Source organism: Ambystoma mexicanum, chromosome 6p (genome assembly GCF_040938575.1).
Source record: "Ambystoma mexicanum isolate Mex_15411 chromosome 6p, UKY_AmexF1_1, whole genome shotgun sequence".
Taxonomy (NCBI): domain Eukaryota; kingdom Metazoa; phylum Chordata; class Amphibia; order Caudata; family Ambystomatidae; genus Ambystoma; species Ambystoma mexicanum.
In genome coordinates, this window is record NC_090935.1 from 563,603,604 (window position 1) to 563,612,380 (window position 8,777).

At 40.6% G+C, this 8,777-nt stretch overlaps 1 long non-coding RNA gene across 1 annotated transcript; it reads right to left on the reverse strand.

Annotated features, from left to right (window-relative positions):
• Positions 1 to 2,030: 2,030 nt before the first annotated feature.
• On the reverse strand, positions 2,031 to 7,372 carry LOC138510948 (uncharacterized). The gene is made up of 2 exons (XR_011280489.1): positions 7,208 to 7,372; positions 2,031 to 2,436 (listed from the first exon to the last, which is right to left on the reverse strand). It is a non-coding gene; the product is annotated as an uncharacterized lncRNA (long non-coding RNA).
• Positions 7,373 to 8,777: the final 1,405 nt, after the last annotated feature.

An 8,777-nucleotide genomic window follows, 5' to 3' on the forward strand; every position in this document is an offset into this window, starting at 1 on the left:
AATCATACATGTAAGAACACTGCAAGTGACAGCCTGTTAAACACTTCAAATGGGAGCCCAAGGTAGCCACGAGGGTGAGAAGGTGTAAGAATATCCAGCACATCAACAATTGCCACCTCCAATATTGGCCAATCCTCTAGGGATGCCTGGAACAGTTCCACCAGTAGCCAGAAAAAAACGTGCAACCAGCTCTGCTTCCACAGAGGCTGTGCACATGCTAACTACCAGCACCATCCCCATATGTGTCAGGGACACAGGGGCTCCATTACCCACCATGCTTCTGCCAGTCATGTGAATGCTCTTCTGGCCACTACCATTATGGCCTCTAATGCTGTCAGTCACATGGAGGCAGATCCTGTCACAACTGAGGACCTTGCCACCTCATTCTCTCCTCTGCCTGCACCTATTGCCATCTCCAGTATGCAAACTCCACAACATTCAAGTGTGGGCATCAGTGGTGGAGCCAGGTTCTGATGCCGGGGGGACAAAGTGCTCCCCAGTGGGCACTGGTCAGAGGGGTTGGGTCACTACCATTGCCCTACTTTTTGCGGGTATAACTAGGAAATGTTGACAGGGAGGCATACTTTTTTGTGCATTATCTCTGATTGTTGCAGCATTTATTTGGCATTCAATTGTACATTAAAACTATTTCTGTTATGCGTGAGCATTGTTTTTTATCGTTCACTGTCTGACAATTGCTAATTGGGATGATTCATTTTCAAGGCAGAACTGGCAGGGTTACTTTACCTGATATATATTTAATTCATAAAAACTCAGCACTGCAAGCCACATCTATTATTAGCTACAAACCACACATTTCTTATGGAGGGAACGTCCAATTCAAATTTAATTTGAATTTGTCAATGAAATCTAGACATTTGTATCAAATCCATCAGCAAGGCAAAAAATAACAATTTCAACAAACATTCACAAGCAACCAATATACCATACTGTGCTGATAGTAACCAGGCCACGCTACACAAAACCACAGACTGCAATGCAAACACGTTTTTATTAATGTTCTTGCATTCTCTTACACTAGGTTCTCTGACACAAACAAGCTATCATTTGTCCACACATTTCAGTTCAAAATAAAATACCCTGAACATTTAAATACTTTATCACAGCAGCAGCGTTAGATAAATAAATTCACACAAACACATATACATAATCAGACTGAGATTGTCCTTCAATTGCAGGGTAGGATTTTGTCCAAAAATCCTTCCTATTACAGGCAGAGGTACATTAGGAAAGAAACATACTACAGACTATTCAAGCAGATGATTTGCTGTGGCAGATTGGGACCGAAAAACACCCTTTGTGCCAGCAACAGACATATGGACACTGGAACAAAGCTAAACATTAGCAAACAACATAAGTGCAAGTGTATACATCTTTCAATTGAATTGTTATCATCATTCTACAAGTGCATCGGTGCAATATCATTTTTAAATATTTCCTGGTACCAAAAAGCCAACATATGCCAAAACATTTGAGCTGAAAATAAATATCCCTGATATCAAATGCTGTAGAATAAAATCTTGTAGAATAACAATGGTTCAATAAATGCACACAACAATATACAAGTAATGAGGCAGAAACTGTTCCTTCAAATGCAAGGTGAGAATGTGTCCCATGCGGAGGTAGGCTGGGGAAGACTAATGTGCTTGCAGTCAATGTTTTGTTGTGACAGATTAGGATCAAGAAGCAATGGCCCAGCAATAAACCTATGGATCTGGACTCTGGAACCATGTATAAATGAAAGCACAGGCTGCAATTAAATACATCGTCCAGAAATTATTATAATTTCAGTGAATGCAATTTGAGGTTCCCTGGCATAGAATGCAAGCCAAAAACAACAAGGCTATGGTGCCCTCTTTTTTGATAACGAGGGACCTAACTCTTCAGGGTGTGAAAATAGAGAAGGGGAAATGAGTCAAGGCTACCTCTCCTTTCGAGCGCTAAGCTGATGTTAACATCTATCTAGAGTCTAGTGGGAGAACATTAGATCACACTAATGAAACACGATGTGTAGAAAAGCATAACAATTTTATTCTGATAAAAATGACTAACTAAAAACAAAACAGACACATGACAAGTTAACACAGTCCAGTGTACTCGAGTTTGTACATAAAGGTGTGGCATGAAAACAATGGATGACATTTGTATGTGAACATGAAACCAATTTGGAGCATTTCACAGTGCAGAATGCATTTTTAAGATGTTACATGGGTCACAGCTAAGTGCATGTCTCATAGCAAGACTTGTCGACACAATATTTGGTGTTTCAAGTTCGGAACTGTACATTTCTCAAAAACAGCTATTTAATAACACAGTTCACAAGAAAAGTGTCCAAACTGTCATCAGGGCTGGTTGTGTTCTTGGAGGCACAAAGGTAAGTAATAGTGATCAGTGAGGTGCTGTTCAGAGCATCATCTAAAATGAATGTAAACAAAATAAAATGAGTGGGCGTGTCATTCATTTCATTGGCTATCAAGAAGGTAATAACATCATTTACTGTTAACTGCTATTTGTTAGAGAATATTTCCCCATACAGTGCACAAAAAGAAAACTCTTCCACAGTGTCTTGCACAGAGATATCACCTGCATAAAATGTAGCTAACACTTTCAATGCATCAGAATTATCTGAGCTAGTGAACTGTTTAGAATACAGTGATGAGAATGTATGCACAGTATTTCTAAAATCTTGAAACCTCACTGTCATCTGAACAACAAAGTTATCAACAAGAACATCAAAGGTTTCTACTTTGAATGCCTGCCTCCCACTCTCTAAATGATTATCATGAGCTGCTTCACCATGAAAGCTTTTCTTAGCCCTCCTCCTTTTTGTTGAAAGTGTGTTGATGTCCCACACACCTCAGCCATGTTTCTAGCATCAGTTTCAAACTGATTAAATATATCATCTGAATGAAGTTCCTCTAGTTCCTTGCAGTATGTCAAAACCATGCGTTCTGCAGTCACAAAGTACTACTTTGCAAATATGTTTACCGCGTATGCACAGTTTGCAGTAGTTTGTGCCAAAAACATAAATAGAATTTAAACTCTAAAGTTTCAATTGTGTTCCAGAGCCCTATGCATCCCAAAGCGCTTTTCCATTTGCATTTGGAATGCATCCTGTGGAAATTCGGCTCAATGCTGTGCTAATTGGTAGAATGTTTTGTTTCACAGAATCTACTGCCCTTTTTTTCGACTAGCCCATCTAGTGGCTGATAGTTTTTTTAATGTCATGGTTGTTTCCTTTAGGTCATGCTCCTGTTGTTCTACCTGCAGAACATTCATGCAAGGCAGACTGCTTGTAAGGACAGTGTACAAGTGTACCAAAATATAAGTTTCCATTTATACTTCAGTGTGTAGCATCAATCAGCACTAGGTTTAAGTTATGTGCACAACAATGAACACATATAGCTCTGGGTGAGACTTGTTTGACAAGTGCTTGAAGTCCAGCAATACATCTGGACATAGTGCTTGCATGATCATTCCCCTGCTAACGGATTAAGGAAATATCAAGTTCCAGGACACTAAAGTTTTTGTCAATTGCTTGTAAAAGTCTGCCAATCCTACTCAAGGAAGTTCAACAAATGTTACTTTTTTTTTAGCTGCATGGCCAGATGATGTTACATATCTAAGAGATAAGGAAAATTGATCAACTCTGCTGACATCCGTTGTAGAGTCAAAAATGACACTATAGAATTTGCCCATTTCAAATTGATCAAGGACAACACACATTGTTTCTTTCACTAGTGCACAAATAAAATCCTTCTCCATGTCATTGCTGAAATAGGTTTCATTCCGCTTACCATGAGCAATATGCTGTGCTAAAACATTCTGACATTTGGACTACAAAAAATGCAGGGGATTATACCAGAGAACCCTCTTTAATAAACTGTTGAGTAGAAACAAACTTTTGCATTATTTTTATAAACACTAACATTACTTGGAATATATACTCTTTATCAGCCTTAAGAAGGTGCTGTGTAAAGGAGACATTTCTGTTATTCTTGGGGAGTTGTTTTGGAATGACAATATTTGCAAAAAATGTCCTTCATTGGGCTCACTTCCCAAGCCTGCATGTACCTGGTGTCCAAGGAGAGGCATCCATTGCTTGGCGGGATACAATATAGCATCAAGCAGCCACTTTGGAATACCACAGGTTTTCTCTATCTGTTCCTTTTCAGCTTTTAATAGCTCAGAAACAATAGTGCTGGCTATTTGTAGCTGCGTTTGAGCTTCACGATGTAACTTAGAAAGTTCATGTATTTCAAATTTTTCTGTTCCTTTTTTTAAAATTGGAAAAACCACAGCTAGGATCAAGCCAAACCTTTGAAAAGTGTTCTTTTTTATTGCCAAATTGCCAACAAAGACAGTTATGTCTAGGAGAATATACCAACCAGTGCCTTACTACAGAGAATTGTGATGAATCCTAGGGCATCATCATAGATCCCCAGCCTAAGATCTCCTTCCATGTGGCCAGGGGACATAAGCGGCTACCTGATTCTGTCCATGGGGGTGGTATTTTGAAGGGGGATCGCATGGGAGGAGATGTCTGGCGGGGAGAAGTGTGACTCCATCTAGAGAGACACGTTATTCTTCCTTCTTTCTGCAAATGACCCCATATTACTTAAATTCTTGATGGCATGCTGTCATTATATCAATCTTCCCAGTGGTATCATCCTAAAACCCCTTCTTCCCAAATACCCTAGGCAGGATACCATTCATGCTTCATATTTACATGATATTCACTTAACATCTCCTGCTAATGTTGGTTTTAGAGTGAACAAAAACTCAGAACAAAATAGCTTTAAAAGGATTAAGAATTCTTTGGACTTCAATTCCCATAAATCCTTCAGTACTGGAACGAAGAAGAGGAGGAAGGAGTTAACGTGAAATAGAAGAAACATCAATGTGCAGACTAGTTGTTGTAACTCTAATGAACTGTGTAGGAGATTTAAAACTGGTGTGCCTTTCCATGGCAGTTCCACTGGCAGACGACAGAGAAGCTGTCAAGAGAACCGTGGGAGGGTCTGAGCAGGGGGGAACGCTTCCTAGAGGCACGGACATCACTGCAGCTCGGCCCCATGAGTCAGGCCGGTCAAACAACACCAGTGACTCTCCCCAAAAGCATTGGGATCCCCGGGGCATACCAATAGGTGTTTAAGTTGGGAACTTACTCAGAGCATCAAACTAATGACAGAGAAAGATTTAGATTACTTGAGTGCCCTTATATGAGATATCAATATGGGGAACCCTTGAGTAGATGCTACAAGAACCAAAATAACTGTAACAAAATAATTGTGCGGCAAGAACTGCATAAATCTACTGCATACATCTCTTTATATGACAAGTCAATACAGTGAACATTGGAATAAGTATTGCCACAAGCCAATATTCTACCTATGAAGATAGCAAGTTAAACTTGACAAGCCTCCATATAAAGGAATGCCATAATGGGGGAAGTTGGAACAAGTGTTGGCTGAAGTCAATAGAGTATAACCAATGAAGGAACACTATTGAGTTGTACTTCAGAAGAGAGAAACTGAAAAATTGTAAGAAGTCCTGGTGGGAAGAGTCTACCAGGCAATGAGGCTATGGCAAGAGGAAATACATGGCAGGAGAGTAGACCATGGGATTTTCAAATCCCAAAGGACCTTCGGGGGAATGATACCTGGCAGGAGAGTACACTAGGGGATCTTCAAGGCCCAGAGGGGGATTCCCAGAAGGGGAGTATACCAGTTATCACTCTAGAGTTGGTGAACAGAAAAGAGAGTTTAAGGAGGGTTCCTGGCAGGAGACTATACAAGGAGACAATCCTTGTAAATTGTTGGAAAGAAGAAAACATTGAGAAGGGGGTTCCTGGCAGGAGAATATACCAGAGAACCCTCTTTAATGAACTGTTGAGTAGAAACACAATTTTGCATCATTTTAAAAGCACTATCATTACTTGGAAAATATACTCTTTAACAGCCTTAAGAAGATGCTGTGTAAAGGAGACATTTCTTCTATTCTTGGGGAGTTGTTTTAGAATGACAATATTTGCATCATCCTTAAGAGAGTTGCCAAGAGTCAGTCACTTTGCCATCCTTAAAAACCTTCATTGTTTGGACAAGACGCTAACTTCATTTTTTTCAGGCCAAGAGACACTTTGTCATACTTAAAAACCTAATTGTTTGGAAAAGACACACTCTTCATCATTTTAGGGAAGTGTTGTGTAAAAGAGACATTTCCGCCATCCTTAAGGAACTATTGTCTGAACCGAACAATTGCAATATTATACCTGAGATAGTTCAGGGGAAGGGGACCATCCCTTGGATACAAGGATTGTTTTGTTGGATTCATATATTTTGATTTTGCACATTGTTTATTGAATTTAAATCAGAGACATGTTTCCCTGCAAATAGTGTAAGGGTCAGATATGTCTTGGACACAAGTACAAAAGAACAGTTTGCCTACTTTTGATGATGAGATAAAGACTGATCTTTAGGAAAACTCTCTTTAGTGTAGGGAGAGGAAGACCTTTATCCACACCTTGTTTAATTTAATAAAAAGTCTAATGTTGAGAACATTACTACTTTGTGTCTGTCTCTCATTTATGACCCATCACAGAATCCACCTGCAACTTTATTTTAATACCAATCAGGGCTAACTCTTCATAGATTGGTGTTGCATGTCGAATTGTGATAGCCATCTTTTAATCCAGGCTGAATTGGACCAGCTGCAAGAAGGCTCAAACTAAAGGTGTAGACATTGCCCTGCTCAGAAAGAGGGATGGGCCTGTTGGGTAGTCTTGCTGCATATCAAGTGTGACCTGCATTTCTACATTTCCACTCTATTCCCCAATTTCCTCAGAATCCATGTCATGTAGTGCTTGTGTGCCAGCATTGGTATCTTCAATAGTTTTGGTGGAATCAGCAGTTGTGTGACCAAACTAATGTCAGGCTGGGTCACAGTGTATCCTGAGTGATCAGGACCCTTTCTAGATTTAGTACAGCATTGTGGAAGCTCAGGAATGTCAATGCATAATGGGTGATAGGAAGAGCAGTAGACAGATTTTCATCAGCTGAAGCATAAGGGACAAAATGAAGGAGATTTTTCTGCTGAGGCCTGAAAGCAAGGATTGAAAGAATCTTGTAACTTAAATTACATCAAGTGGTCAAATAAATTGTCATTATTTGAATGGGCAACAACATACCTTTGGTCCTTCTTGTCAGTGGAACTCTTGGACTGGATCTTGAAAGCAGAAAAAAAATCTGGCGAGGATGTTGCTGCTTTAGCAAGTTTCACTTTGCTGATCTGTTTTCGTCTTGTGGCACCAGACATTTTTTGTTTAGCTGATGACTCTGGCTTCATGTTACTGTATATCCTAGTTATGCAGAAATAGAAGGAAAGCAACACAGAGTATCTAGCCATTTGAACGTGTGGTGGATACTCAGTAAGCACAGTAACAACCCCTAGGAATGAGGAGCTATTAAACGATCTGTCACAAATATAATTTAAATAAACTTGAATTTTTGTTGCCCCTTGTGTAGACCTATCATGCTTCAAATGTCTTGTAATTATGCCCCCCTTTAGACATTCCCAATCCCCAGAACAGTTAATGCCATTTAGGTATGTTTGTATGCATTGGTTGCATTGATGAATCAAGCGTAATGACTGGTGCTGATAGGTGTTGGCGCCAGGCTAACCAGGTTCTTCTAGGCTGTTTGAAAGTAGCAGGAGCTACGTTTTAGCACTTATGCTACCGCATAGAAAGAAGAAACCAAACTTGGATAATCAGGCAGTGTACAGCCAGTCAGTGCACTATTTGATCATGGAGAACATTGGGACAATCCATGAGCAAGCTGCTGTACTGTGGTCTTTGAAGAAATAGTGCCTAATGATGTCCTTCCAATCCAGAACTTCAAGGACGAGAACTGCATGCCTCTGCAAGAGTTGCTGACTGACGATGGCAGTACAACTTTTAATGGCAGACAATGACACAGTAAAAAAGGGCTAGACTGGCTGCCCCTAATTGCAAGTCTAGCCAAGCAAGAACAAATACCATGCTTGCCTTATCATTGTTGCCCAGAAGAAAAGTCATGCCACATTAAGGAAGGGCTAGACTAGACTGGCTGCCCCAAAATGCCAGTCTAGCCAAGTGATTACAGATACGATGCTTACTTTATCAAGATGCCCAGAAAACAAATGTCACGTGGCCCACCACAAGCGCCTCTCGCTGGCGCGCACACACATTCACTGACACACACACATGACATAACCACCTTTCATACCCCAGTTACACAACATAACATTCACAAACTTCATTCCACCCAGAACATACAAACAATGCATTATCATTCATTCATAGTATCACAGACACAACAGTCACCCCCATTCACATCACAGTGCACACTACACACATTGCATGTACAATAACACTTTTACAAACATATTTTTACATTTTCTTTTTTGCAAACATACCTCTCCACTATAGTGCCAGCGCTCCGTCTTCTTGGCCTGCTCGGGTCAACTCAGTGACTCAGACTCGTAACTCATGTGCGCTCCAGTCAGAAAAGAGGAAGCTGACTGAGCTTCCTGGTCCCTGTTTGTCGCAGTCCCACAAGCCAGAAAGCGTTACACACCGTGACCGCAGAATGGAAGTTAGCTGCCTGACAGCATGTGCCCAGCACTACCCAGTCAAGCAGTGCATCTGGGCAGTAGCTGCTGATGTTCAGGCAGGCTGGTCAACCAGGGCAACTGAGCCACACAGGGCCCGAACATGC